Source organism: Labeo rohita, chromosome 5 (assembly GCF_022985175.1).
Source record: "Labeo rohita strain BAU-BD-2019 chromosome 5, IGBB_LRoh.1.0, whole genome shotgun sequence".
Classification (NCBI taxonomy): domain Eukaryota; kingdom Metazoa; phylum Chordata; class Actinopteri; order Cypriniformes; family Cyprinidae; genus Labeo; species Labeo rohita.
In genome coordinates this window covers 29,724,685-29,739,539 of record NC_066873.1, presented here as the reverse complement: position 1 = coordinate 29,739,539, position 14,855 = coordinate 29,724,685, and the positions used below count along the sequence as shown (strand labels likewise).

General features: G+C 33.9%; 1 protein-coding gene across 1 annotated transcript in view; it reads left to right on the top strand.

The window, feature by feature from the left end:
- The window catches only part of tacr1a (tachykinin receptor 1a), a 50,816-nt gene that overhangs the window by 22,446 nt on the left and 13,515 nt on the right, over window positions 1–14,855 (top strand). The gene's annotated exons all lie outside the window — the stretch shown is intronic.

The following is a 14,855-nucleotide window of genomic DNA, read 5'->3' as shown; positions in this document are numbered from 1 at the left end:
TGTGCATGTTCACTTTGCAAAGACTGGGTCGGAACGTCTGCAGTGATGTAGGATGATTTTTAAATGATTTTTGAAGTTGAGGGAGAAAATACGATTGGAGTTTTTCGACATACCCTAACTGTCTTGAGCCAGAATACACAGAGTTTAGGGAGAGAAAGACAAGACGAGCATTTGAGATTAAAAAAGTAGGTAACGCTTTAGATTACAACCCGCAAAGAACTACGTAAGTAAACTGAATTTACGGTGTACGTTTCTGTAATTATAGTGTACCTATTAAAGAACGTACATGTAGGTATACGGGAACAATATGTTACGTTTTGGTAATAGAGAGTAACAACCAGATATACAACCTGCAAAGAACTGCGTAAGTAAACTAAAGTTACGGTGAATGTTTCGTATTTATATTGTACCTACGTGTAAGTATAAGGGAACAATAGGTTACGTTTGGGTAATAAGGGGGTAGCAAAGAGATATCCTACAAATAATTTATAATGGATTAATTTAAAAAACTTAACAGGTACCTATTCTATTAAATCGTACGTTTGGTGTATCTATACGTAAGCTTTTTAAAATTACTGGGAAAATATACTTTTAATACGATTTAATAGAACAGGTACCTGTTAAGTTTTTAAGTAATTCCATTATAAATTATTTGTATATCTGTTTGCTACCCCGTCATTACCCAAACGTAACATATTGCTCCCTTATACTTACACGTAGGTACAATATAAATACGAAAAATACACTGTAACTTCAGTTTACTTGCGCAGTTCTTTGCAGGTTGCATATCTGGTTGTTACCCCCCGAATTACCAAAACGTAAAATAGCCTATTGTTCTCTTATACCTACACATACGTACTAATAGGTACACTATAATTACAGAAACGTACACCGTAAATTCAGTATACTTATGTAGTTCTTTGCAGGTTGAATTTCTGGTTTGTTATCCCCTTATTACCCAAATATAACATATTGTTCCCTTATACCTACATGTACGTTCTTTATAGGTACACTATAATTACAGAAACATACACCGTAAATTCAGTTTACTTACGTAGTTCTTTGCGGGTTGTAATCTAAAGCGTTACCAAAAAGTATTTAAATTGTATTTTTTTTTAATGAAAATAACCAATCGTTTTGCTAGATATGACCCTTCTTCCTCGGCTGGGATCGTTTACAATCACATTTGGGCTCGATGGAAGCCACATTTGAACTGCATTTTGGAAGTTCAAACTTGGGGCACCATATCAGTCCATTATATGGAGAAAAATGAAATGTTTTCCTCAAAAAACATAATTTCTTTACGACTGAAGAAAGACATGAACATCTTGGATGACAGGGGGGTGAGTACATTATCTGTAAATTGTTGTTCTGGAAGTGGACTTCTCCTGTAATTACTCACCATCATGTCGTTCCAAACCTGTAAGACCTTCATTCATCTTCGGAACACAATTTAAGATATTTCTGATGAAATCTAAGAGCTTCTGACCCTGCTTTGCCAGCAACTACCACGATCAAGGCTCAGAAAAGTAGTAAGGACATTGTTAAAATAGTCCATGTGACAGCAGTGGTTCTACTGTAATTTTATGAAGCTGCGAGAATAAGCTTTGTGCCCAAAAGAAAACAAAAATAACTGTATTTGAAGAGAACTAAACTGAGCTGGATGATAAAATCACCAAATCAACAATGAACTAACTTTAACTGAAAAACTGGCTATCTATTGTGCTCTTGCATTATAGGCAATTTTTTTCCTGTTTAACACTGTAAAGCTGCTTTGGCACAATTTGTATTGTATAAAATGCTGATTTAATTGAAATGTTGATTTGAATAAAGTCATTATTTTTGTTTTCTTTACACACTAAAAGTATTCTCGTAGCTTCATAAAATTAAGGTTGAACCACTGATGTCACATGGACTATTTTAATGATGTCCTTACTACTTTTCTGGGCCTTGAACATGTCAGTTGTGTTGCTGTCTATGCAGGGTCAGAAATCTCTCAGATTTCTTCAAAAATATCTTAATTTGTGTTCTGAAGATGAACAAAGGTCTTATGGGTTTGAAACAACATAAGGTTGATTAATTAATGACAGAATTCTCATTTTTGGGTGAACTGGTACTTTAATCTTTTTTGAACATTAAAAATATAAAGTGCCACATCGAAAAAGATCCATATTCTATGCAAATTTGCTTCTCAAGTACTTTTATGTTGTTTTAAGAATGTTACAGATATTTTTAACTGAAAAAGAAATACTGAATAAGAATGATTTGCTGTGCACTGTACAGCAGTAAATTCTAACTGCATCTTGATTCTGATAAGCATGCATGAAGTAAAAGCTGAGAACAAGAGCATCTTTAGATCCACATGAGATTGGATGCGCTCACCAGGGGACCAAACTGTCTTCAGAACTGTGAGCAGTGAGCTGTTCATCGACATCAGCTTAAAGATTAGACTCATAATACGGCAGTCATCTTGTTTGTCTTAAATGAGATATTTCAGTTTAGCTCCTCTCTAAATCTTCTTTAGAGCTTCACACTAATTTCACCCACAGAAATAAACCCATTCTATTCACAGCCTGTGAAGTAGCACAGATTGTAAATACCAAATTCACTCAATGAAAAGAAAAATCCCCTCAAATGCTCTTTTGTAAATCCACTTTTTGAGCTTCATTGTCATGTAGTCAGCAACGGATAGCATGCTCAAAAAATCACACCGTTCACGTCTGAATGGATGTAGCACTTATTATTTTTTATAATGAAACTGTAATGACTTGTACAGATGGGTTAAGTGTGCCAAACTGAGATGAGACCTGTCTCGCGTTAACATAATAGTTCAGTCTGATTAGAAATAACACCAGGTCTGTTTTATAGCACATGAAATGGGTTTGAAGTGTTGCACAGCACACCGTCTAGCTCTTATTCATGGCTTTGCCGTGCTGGGTGTTATAATAGACTGGAGACACATGCCAGAGTATAAATAGTCTGGTGTGTTATGAAAGCTCACATGCGACATACCTGACATGAGCTCATGCTTATGTTCAAGTGCTGACAAATTATCTGTATGTTACTCAAATAACATTCACACGTTTATGTATATAATTCAGACCACCCGGAGGACTTTATGGTTATGTTTCATTTAAAAGGAATAGTTCACCTAAAATGAAAATTCTGTATTCATTTACTAACCCTTGTGTTGATCCAGGTCCAAACCTGCATGATTTCTTTTTTCTGCAGAACACAAAAAAAAGATAAGGCTGCATGATTAATTGATGTATTGCGATATAGGTTGGTTTAATTTAGGGGTGCTCCGACTGATCAGCTACCAATGACTATCGGCCGATAATCGCTTGGGGATGTTTGATCAGTGGTCTCTAAAAAGGCCGATCTCATAAACCGATCTAAAGCTGTGTTCACATTAGCAGCGACTTTTGGCTGGCGACGAGGTTGCTAGTGGGTGTTCTCACTACTGGTTGCCTTGACAGCGAATCAAGTTTCTTGCTGCTAAATACACACGATTTGGAGGCAAAAGACTAAATATAATATAAATATAAATTAAATCTGTACATACAAACAATAACGAATGAGAAGCAGAGCCTACTTTTTCCACTGAATATGTTTATCTATGGCTGAGAGGGGAACGATCACATGATCTCTACCGTCATCTTTCCTATTGGCTGTCACTCCCGAAAGTCACTCTTCATTTGCATAAAGTTGAGGGATTCTGCACTTTGTCGCGTCGCTGGACACGCCCCATCCGGTCACCAACAGTTGCTGTAGCTCGCTGTCACTCATGCCGCCGGAAATCGCCAGCTCTCCATTGAAATGAATGGGATTGTGTCGCTTTGTTGCTTGTAGTGTGAACGGGGCTTCATGCAAATGAAGGATTGGCATGAAAATGTCATAATTACACCATAAATGTATATCATTAAAGTCTATTGTGTTTCACAGTCAACACATATGGGTTTTTGGCTAGGTTTAAAGGAAAAGAGCACTTTTAGATAAACAAGGCAATAATAGATGGCACTCGTAGAGGTAGAAAAATAAAGTTCTTTATTAACAACAGGATTGCTTGTAATAAAGATTTAAATTCAAAAGGCAGTAGAACTGGCCCTGATCAGGCCTGAATAAGTGTCTAAAAATCCTGATTGGAGTATCTCTATAAATAATTCTACATGATTAATAGAAGGTTTTTAAAAGATCTGTATCAGTGATCGGATCGGCAGATACAGCTTCCTGTGATCGGCGATCGGTGATCGGCCTCAAAAATCCTGATCGGAGCACCCCTAGTTTGGTTATCAAATCACAATAGCTACAATTTTTATTAAATATGTGTGTTGCTTGTTTCTAAGTGAAGCATGGCAGTGTGTTCATTTATATGCAAGCAGCTCATGATTCAGTGTTTTCAGGATCTCGACTGGCAGCAAATGCTGCTCCACACAAACTCATCTCTGAATCCTCTCTGAATGTAATGTGCATTTGAAAATGCAACATGCGCCAACAATCTTATAAACAGAAGAGATGCTTCAACCATCTTCCCAAACTTATAAACAAAAGAGATGCTTAAAGGCTTCCTGCAGTTTTCTGCCAAAACAAAAGTTTGATGGTTCAGTGTTTAAAAATGAAGAAATTAAGACAGCCATAAAGTTTTATAGAATTTACTGTATAACGCGGAATGTCATGGAAATGGCCCAAATTTCGAATTAATAAATCAAAAGTAGGTCAGTGCACTTAAATCTAAATGCAGTATAGACTAGGGTCTGTGTATATTAAGCCACAAAAATACTATTTGGGTGCTTCGTGTTCTACACGGGGCGCGTGTGACATTTGCAGTGTTTTTAGCCTCTGTCACCTCAATATATAAGTACATGAACACACAAACATAATCTCTAGAACTGCTCTGAGACTCACTTCATGAGCATTTTACCGTTTGTTTTGAAAAAACCCAACAAAATAAAAGTTCAGTTTAAGAAGAAACTGTGACAGAAATATATTACTTAAAGTAATAATAGTATTGCTACTACTAATAAAAATATTATTAAAACATTATTCTAAGAAATTATAGTCTGCTTTGACCAAACTTCCACTCCAAGATATGTTTTAGACTATTCTTCTTTCTCTACAAAGAGCTTAATTATCATAGAGAGAATTCCTTCTGATCTCGATAGTATGTAAATATAATCTCTGGAGTGTTACTTTCGCACCTATAGCGTGGGAGCGGCAACAGGCCATCATGAACCATCTGCTGACAAAAAGGGTACAGGAATAGAATTGCTAAGGATTCTAGATAATCCTATCACTTTAACGTTTGGCTATTCCCACCTGTAAGACTACTAAAGATGTGTGAACAGAAGGCTATCACTTTCCTTGTTATTCACAATCTACATTCAAGACGAAATTTAATTTACATGTCTAGCGGGAAGATGATTACAGTATAAAATGTTCAAATTTAGGATGCTCGGGATTCATTCTGACTCCGCTGAGTCAGAAGTGCTGCTCTGTACTTTGTCACTGCTACGCTGTAATAAAAAGTTATTCCTCATCACTTTTTCTTACATTATTTTCGAAAAAAACAAAAAAACAAAAAACAAAATGTAAATAACGCAGTTTTAGACATGCTTTTGATTATTAAAATTAAATGAAACCATTAAAATGGAATTCAGAAAATTAACGGAAAAAACAGATATACTCATACTCCTAATTACTGCTTATTGATACTTAGTAAAGTAGTTGTTAAGCTAGGATTAGGGATTTAGAATAAGGAATTAATATGTGCTTCTTAAGTAATCATAAACAGCCAATATAACAGTAATATTCATGCTAATAACTAACTAGTTAACAGTGGGAACTGGACACTAAAGTGTTACCAACATTCTTATTAATTCACCAAAGTATTTAAAATGACAAGGGTACATAAAAAGCATGACTTTAAAAGTTAAACTTTACATTTTTATGTTAAATCCACAATTGTATTGTATATAAATGTTTTAGAATCTATAGTATTAAGTTCAATTACATAAGAAGTAACTGTAATAAAATTACAGAAAAAGCAAGAGTAATCCCTTACTTTACTTTTTCAAGGGAAAAGTAATTAAATTACAGTAACTAATTACTAGTAACTACCTACACCCAACCCAACACTGGCTCTAAGTGTTGTAGACTTACAGTATGCTATTTGGTTTTAAATGCTCTATTTTTTATTTTATAGTGAAATATTAAGATATATAATTATAATAATATATGCTTTTAAAAAACTCTTTTTATTTTATAGCAAAAATTATGATTTTTTTTTGGTTTAATATTTAGTGTAGTAATAGTAGTGCATAATAATAAAGACAATTGATATTCAATATATATATAAAATAATAGGAATAATCAACAAACCTAGATTTTTTTTTTTTTTTTTTCATCGGTCAGTTGCAATTTCTATCAGAAAAACTTGAATCTCGGCTCGAGGACCTTTCCCAAAACTTTCCCCGTCTCTGTCTCCTGCTTTGTTTTCTGTCTGCTCTCCACTATTCTGTCATAATAAAGGTAAAAAAAGTAAATAAACACTCATTTTTCAGAATATCAGAAAAAGTCACACAGATTTTGAACAACATGAGGGTAAATAAATGAGGGCAGACGTTCAGACAGAATAGCAGAACAATCACTTTAAGCAAGAGTCCCAATTTGATCTCACTGCTGTCAAAGATAAACAACCAAGATTTTAAAGTGATTAAATCACATACTATAATAGGAGGCCAGCATCATACTACATATCCTCTTACCCCCATTTACCTATTTATCCTCTAAATAAACAGCTGAACTTAATACCGCAAACGCGTACTTATATAGACGCATTTGTGAACCCACTGACTTCAGAATATACTTGCGCGTTACATCAGGCAGTCCAGCTAAAATAGCTAGATAACACATTATCTTTGCTCCAAAAAAGTTCCTAAGAATTGAATTCAGTGTGACTATGAAAAGTGCAGAGATGTATGATGTTATCTCAGCACCCCGCCACTGTTCTGACCCTTTCATCGTGTTCTTTGGCTCTGTTTGATAGCAGTTCACAGATAACACATTCTCCGCCATTCCCACCTAAAGACTGACAGCTCACTAACAGCATGTGGCCAGACTGTTTCAGTTTGCCTAGCCTGGAACTTAGATGTCTTTTTGGGCGATCCACAGGCTTGCTGCAGGCTTCATCTCTCTCTTCCTCCGTCTCTCTCTTTGCTTCTCAGCTCTTGCGAAAAAAAGGGGAAATTGAGCTCTCCTCAATCTGGATTCTGACAGGGTGCGCTCTGTGCGGCACTGATTTCTGCAAATTGCCATGAAACTCAACCAGAAGAACTCGCAGTGCAGCTAGCTATATTTTTAACAGAGATTATAGACACAAAATGCTCCACAAATATGAGCTAATATGAATGATTGGTTCTAATGAGGTGTCTAAAGACAGAACAACACATTCAGATGATAAAAGACATATTCAGTAGCTGTTATAGAGATAATGAATAACATGTCAATAAAAGTTTATGCTTTCAACATGAAAAATACCCAAGTTTATGAGCTCTTTTGAATTATTATAAACGTCTTTGTCACTTTTGATTAATTAAATGCGCCATGCTAATTTATTTTTTTTTGATGAACAGAATGTGTTGTAACATCAGAAATGTCTTTACTGTCACTTTTGATCAATTTAATGCTGAATAAAAGTATTAATTATCTTACTAACCCCAAACTTTTGATTAATTTGGTCATTTTTGTAATGGTAATTTTAACTTTTGGTAATGTATATGAAAATAGTGTAGATTTAGTTTTACTTTATTTTAATTATTTATTCATTTAGATTCAATTTTAATTTAAAATAACAACGTACATTTTATTACTCTTAAATGACTCTTATTAACTCAATAATTCGTATTATTCTTATTTATTGCTCATCATTATTAATAACACTACTATAAGGTGTCATTTTTTAACATTAATGTATTAACTAATATGAATGAACAATACATTTAATAACACTATTTATTCTTTTTTTTTGTTAATATTAGTTAATAAAAATACAATCGTTTATTGTTCATGTTAGTTCACAGTGCTTTAACTAATGTTAAAGGAGAAGTCTACTTACAGAACAAAAACTGACAGATAATTTACTTACCCCCTTGTCATTAAGATGTTTATGTCTTTCTTTCTTCAGCCATAAAGAAATAATGTTTTTTTTTTGAGTTAAACATTTCAGGATTTTTCTCCATTTAATGGACTGCTATGGTGCCCCGATTTTGAACTTCCAAAATGCAGTTTAAATGTGGCTTCAAACGATCCCAGCCGAGGTCTTATCTAGCAAAACAATTGGTTATTTAAAAAAAAATAATACAGTTTATATACTTTTTAATGTCAAACGCCCGTCTTGTCTCACTCTGCCTGAACTGTTTTTTCCGGTTCATGACAGTTAGGTTATGTCGAAAAACTCATGTTCCCATCTCATGTTCTCCCTCAACTTTCAAGTCATCTTATGTCACTGTTTTACCTTTTTTTGTTGAGGGTGTTCGATTTTCTTTGCATGTTCACTTTGCAAAGACTGGGTCGGTACTTCTGCAGCGATGTAGGATGATTTTGAAATGATTTTTGAAGTTGAGGGAGAAAATACGCTTGGAGTTTTTTGTCATATCCTAACTGTCTTGAGCCAGAGCTCATAGAGAGCAAGACAAGACGAGCGGTTGAGATTAAAAAGTATTTTTTTTAATTAAAAAAAAAATAATTAATTGTATTTTTTTAATGAAAATAACTGATCGTTTTGCTAGATAAGACCCTTCTTCCTAGGATGGACTCGTTTACAACCGCATTTGGGATCGTTTGAAGCCGTATTTAAACTGCATTTTGGAAGTTCAAAATCGGGGAACCAATTAGTTCATTATATGGAGAAAAATCCTGAAATGTTTAACTCAAAAAACATAATTTCTTTATGGCTGAAGATAAAAAGACACAAACTTCTTGGATGAAAAAGGGGTTGGGTACATTATCTGTAAATTTTTGTTCTGGAAGTGGACTCCTCCTTTAAAAAACACAACTTGTGATTTTAATAATGCATTAGTAAATGCTGAAATTAACATGAACTAAGATTAATAAATGCTATAGAAGTATGGTTTATTTTTAGTTCATGTTAACTAATGAATCTTATCGTAAAGTGTTACTAGTTTATTTTTAATAGTGACTTTTTCAAAAATAGTAAAAATAACATTTAAAGAGAACAAACAAAGAATCTGTTGAAATCTACTATACTTAAAAAAATTTTCCACCCCTAGACATGCCACTGGCCACATCATTGTTGTTACAGAGTAAACTGGTTATTTCCATAATTGGTCAAACATTTAGTGGTAGCGATATGAAGTGAAGTATGCTAAATAAGGAATAATCACTCTGTATGACACATGTAAACCATATCAGATGTTCCAGTCTCCTTCCCTTCCTGTTTTTCTGATATTTGACTGATGTGTCCAAATCCTGAAAGAATGAAAGAACGAACAAAGATTGTTTTTGCAAATGTTCACCTCAAACTCAGGGATCCAGTTTTAGTGGAGAAGCTAGAGGACATACAGAGGTGAGAATGAGGGGATTAAAACGGCCTTTATTTGTTTTTTATAATAAGCGTTCCATCTGGTAGTTTCATTGCATACTTTTACTAATTCTTGGGCTTGATTCAAATTAAATAATTGCCAATTTCTCCCTCCACTGCAAATGTCCTCCACTATTAGCTGAGGTTGTTTTTTTTGGATGACAAAAGCCATAAAGACTGTATTTGTACCCAAAGTGTTTTACCTTGGGTTAGCAGGGGCTCTGTTAGCAGGTTTCATTAATTACTCACATTTTTCTTTTTGTGTGAGAACGCAGTTGATAACAGACATATTGTGATGTACTTTATGCTTCATTCACCTAAATGCGCTGCTGGAAGAAAACAGTAACTTGTATTTTAGATATCATTAGTGAGTTACTGCTGCATGACAGTTCCTGACGCTAAAAACAGACACTCCAAATCTGAAAGGTGGAAAGCAAATTGAAAGTGCGATACCGAGCCATCGCTTCTAACTCGCAGCCTTTTTTTTCAACACAGTTCTGTCAGACACTTTGTCATAGTGTAAGCAGAAAGTCTTGGCTCTGATGCTGAAAGTGATCAGTCTAGCTGGCATACTGCTGCATCTATTCATTACCTGTGACTGTGAATTGACCGCTTGTTCTGACATATGGCATTTTAATATACTCAATGAATTAAGACTGAAATTCGCCACTTAACTACTATAATGTTTCATGCAGAAGCTTCTCGGTTATGTTGATGAAATTTCCACATCCGCAGATGAAAAATCACTTTAACTCTGGAATTTTACCTTGCTAGTCTAAATGTACTGGAATGCATGAAACTGCGTACGTGGTGTCAGAATGACTTTTAAAGTGAGGTGGAACAAGACGGGTGGGTTGTGGTATCACTATTTGGCACAATTTAGCTCATTAATATTTATTAGCTTACTTTTTACATTGTTAGGTCATCTTAAACCATCCAGCTACATTTTGCAGTTGATATTTATGAGCCAAACCTTATGATTCATAAACTGATGTTCTGTGCAGATGTGCTGCATACACTACCAGTCAAAAGTTTTTGAACAGAAAAGAAAAGCCTGCATTTCTTTGAACCAAAATACAGAAAAAGCAGTAATATTGTGAAATATTTTTACTTTTTAAAATAATTTTTTTCTTTTTGAATATATTTTAAAACCAAATTTATTCCTGTGATCAAAGCTAAATTTTAAGGATCATTACTCCAGTCTTCAGTCACATGATCATTCAGAAATTATTCTAATATGCTGATTTGCTGTTCAAGAAACGTTTTTATTATTATTATCAATATTTAAAACAGTTCAGTAAATTTGTTCAGGATTCTTTGATGAATAGAATGATCCAAAGATCAGCATTTATCTAAAATAAAAAGCTTTTGTAACATTGTACACTATACCATTCAAAAACTAGGAGTAAGTATAATTATTTATAGAAATTAATACTTTTATTTAGAAAGGATTTAAACTGATCAAAAGTGATTTCTATTTCAGATAAATGCTGTTCTTCCGAACTTTCTATTCATCAAAGAAACCTGAAAAAAAATCTACTCAACTGTTTTCAACATAATAATAATAAATGTTTTTTTGAGCAGCAAATCAGAATATTAGAATGATTTCTGAAGGATCATGTGACTGATGTTAAAAATTCAGTTTTGAAATCACAGGATTAAATTACATTTTTAAATATTTAAATAGAAATCAGGTATTTTAAATAGTATAAATATTTCAAAATTTTACTGTCTTTGCTGTATTTGAATCAAATAAATGCTTGGTGAGCAGAAGAGACTTCTTTAAAAAACAAAAAAAGTCTTACTGTTCAAAAACTTTTGACTGGTAGTGTAGCTTGCATGTAGATTTTCTATCCAGAAATGCAATATAAAGCAAGTTTTAGGTTTCAATAGAATAAATCTGTATAGACAAAGGAATTTGAAATACATCAAAAAAAAAAAAAATCTATTACCTGACTTTCACTCATAAAGATTATACAGATTATTTTTATCCATACAATGAAAGTCCATGGTGTCCAAAATAACATATGATCCCACTGTCATTATTTATAGAAAAAACACTATTTCATTATTCAAAATATCTACTTTTGTGCTCCACAGAAGAAAGAAAGTCGTATAGATTTAAAACAAGTCATCTGAAAACATTTTTGAGTGAACTATCTCTTTAAATTCTGAGAACTAAAATGTCAACAATTTAACATCAAGATGCAATTAGAAAAAAACTACCTGTCAATAGTGCACTGATTGCCATATTTGTCTATATGTAAATTAGTTCTGAAATGAGTGATTTGATTTTCACGCCTCTTTAATCAATTGAAACAGATTCAGCACTGCATGTTTTCTAATTTCCTCACCTACATAAAAGGTGCACTCATTCATTTCGTCCTCATTAGGAAACATTTAACAATTTTCCACTCAAAAGTTTAGAATAATTAATTGCAGTCTATCACGTTTCCACAAAAGTATATCTACAAAAAACAGCAACTTTTCTGTATTGAATTTAATGAGAAATGTTGCTCGAACACTAAATCAGCATATTAGAACAATTTCTTAAGGATCACGTGACACTGGAGTAATGACTGCTGGAAAATTAGTTTCAGATAGAAAACTGTAATAATATTTAATTTTTGACCAGTAGTATATTCCTTAGTGCAGGGGCACAAATTCACCATTACCTCTTTTAAGTAATATCAGAATCTGAAATTATAAAGAGTAATGTTAAGCTTTCTTTCTCAGTGTGTCGCCATCTCTTGCACTGATTGCACTTAATTGCTAGTAAAATGGTGAGTGAGGTATAAGTGGTGGTCAGTGAAAGGTGACTGCACTGCCTTGCCTTACTCATCAGAGTTCCTTTGTGCCGTACCTGGTTCAATCATCTTTCCTTCTCACATTCTTTAACGCCAGCCATGGAGAAGCTGTTAGCGCAGGAAGGAGGCGGGTGAATGGGGCCAAGTCCAAGTCTCCTAATGACAGCATTCCACCTGTGTCACTAAGGAATATGAAACAATGGAAGTATAATTAATCATGGCCTCGTTTTTCAACTCCCTCATGGAGGGAATCACTGGAAGCAACAATATTACAGAGCACTCTGTGTTGTCTTCAGATTGGCAGGTGGCATTTCTGATACGAGTATCTCTCAGTCTGGCCCTTAGGGCATTTCCTGCAGTGTTTACTGTCTGCTCTTAGAGAACGTCACCAGTTTGTTCATTTGAAGGGGAAAGTGGAAGTGCAGCCACAAAACCCAAGCAGTTTTTGAAATCAGTTTATCTCATGAATATCAATTACAACATGAATAGATGGTTTAGGATCACTTCAAAATGGAGCTCATTAATATTCTTCATGGGTATTCACCATAATTTATCTGTGGATGGGGAAACTTCAACATTGAGCAATTCCTTTAAGAAAGTGAACACTGTACTGTCATTTGGCCATGGGTTTGCAAGTAAGGTGCATTTAAAAGAGTAAGACTGTAAATCGTGATGCAGTTTGATTGCTGTGTTTCCTTGTTACAGGTTTATTTAATAAATCATTCATTAAGTAGTCTAGTTCACTTTGTAATTGTGGTTGAGAGATTAATGTGGAGTAATATATTTATCTTTGAAATGTGACTTCACTTGCCTGGGTGTTGTGCTTGATTCATGATTTTAGTTCTTTGCTAGACCAAGTGCATTAGGGCTAAGAAATAAGCTGTGCCTAAATTTCTCCAACAGGCAACATGACTCAAGTCTGACAGAGACTTGGCAAAGCAAAAATGTTTTGAGAATAGATAAAAATCAGTGCAATTGCACATTACAGTTTGAAAGGTAAAGGAGTTCAGTAACAATGAATTGTGACCAATGAAAGTGTAATTTATTTGCCTGTGCTGTTTGCATTTAGCATTCAGTTCACTAAAGGAATGATTACATTTACATGTATGCATTTGTCAGATAATTTTACTTATATGAAATAAAGCCCTATAGATTAGTTCCCTCTGTCACAACCCTTGTTTTTGCATTCTTATAATATGAAATTACTAAACAAAGGATCAATAATGACAGTTAAAAGTAAAGTAAATAAATAGGATGGATAAAAAACTATGCATTTGCATATAAAATGATTAGAAATTTCAGTTCCACTTTATATTAGGTGGCCTTAACTACTACAGTTGCGGTCAAAAGTTTACATACACCTTGCAGAATCTGCAAAATGTTAATTATTTTACCAAAATAAGAGGGATCATATAAAATGCATGTTATTTTTTATTTAGTACTGACCTGAATAAAATATTTCACATAAAAGATGTTTACATATGTTTACATAGTTGAATTTATAAAAGTGACCATTCAAAAGTTTACATACACTTGATTTTTAATACTGTGTTGTTATCTGAGTGATCCACGGCTGTGTTTTTTTGTTTAGTGATAGTTGTTCAGAAGTCTTTTGTTCTGAACAGTTAAACTGCCTGCTGTTCTTCAAAAAAATCCTTCAGGTGCCCACAAATTCTTTGGTTTTTCTGCATTTTTGTGTATTTGAACCCTTTCCAAGAATGGCTGTATGATTTTGAGATCCATCTTTTCACCCTGAGGACAACTGAGGGACTCGTATGCAACTATTACAGAAGGTACAAATGCTCTCTGATGCTTCGGAAGGAAACACGGCATTAAGAGGGGGGTTGAACATTTTTGAATTTGAAGATCAGGGTAAATTTAACTTAAAAAGTATCTCCTGTAGCTTTTGAAGGGTAGAACTAAATGAAATAATACGATATTAGGCCAGATAAGAAAAATGCACACATCTTCATTCTGTTCAAAAGTTTTCACCCCCGGCTCTTACTAAATCGTGTTTCCTTCTGGAGCATCAGTGAGCGTTTGAACCTTCTGTAATAGTTGCATATGAGCCCCTCAGTTGTCCTCGGTGTGAAAAGATGGATCTTAAAATCATACAGCCATTGTTGGAAAGGATTCAAATACACAGAAATGCTGAAAAAACACAGAATTTGTGGGACCAGAAGGATTTTTCTGAAGAACAGCAGGCAGTTTAACTGTTCAGGACAAACAAGGAACTCATGAACAACTATTATTAAACAAAAAACACATCATAGTATTAAAAATTAAGTGTAAACTTTTGAATGGGGTTATTTTTATATATTCAACCATTTTTTCCTCTTGTGGACTAATGTCTTTTATGTGAAATTTCTTATTCAGGTAAAGTATTACTCAACAATGTTAGAAAATAATATATATTATAATATTCTAATTTATATCTATCTATCTATCTA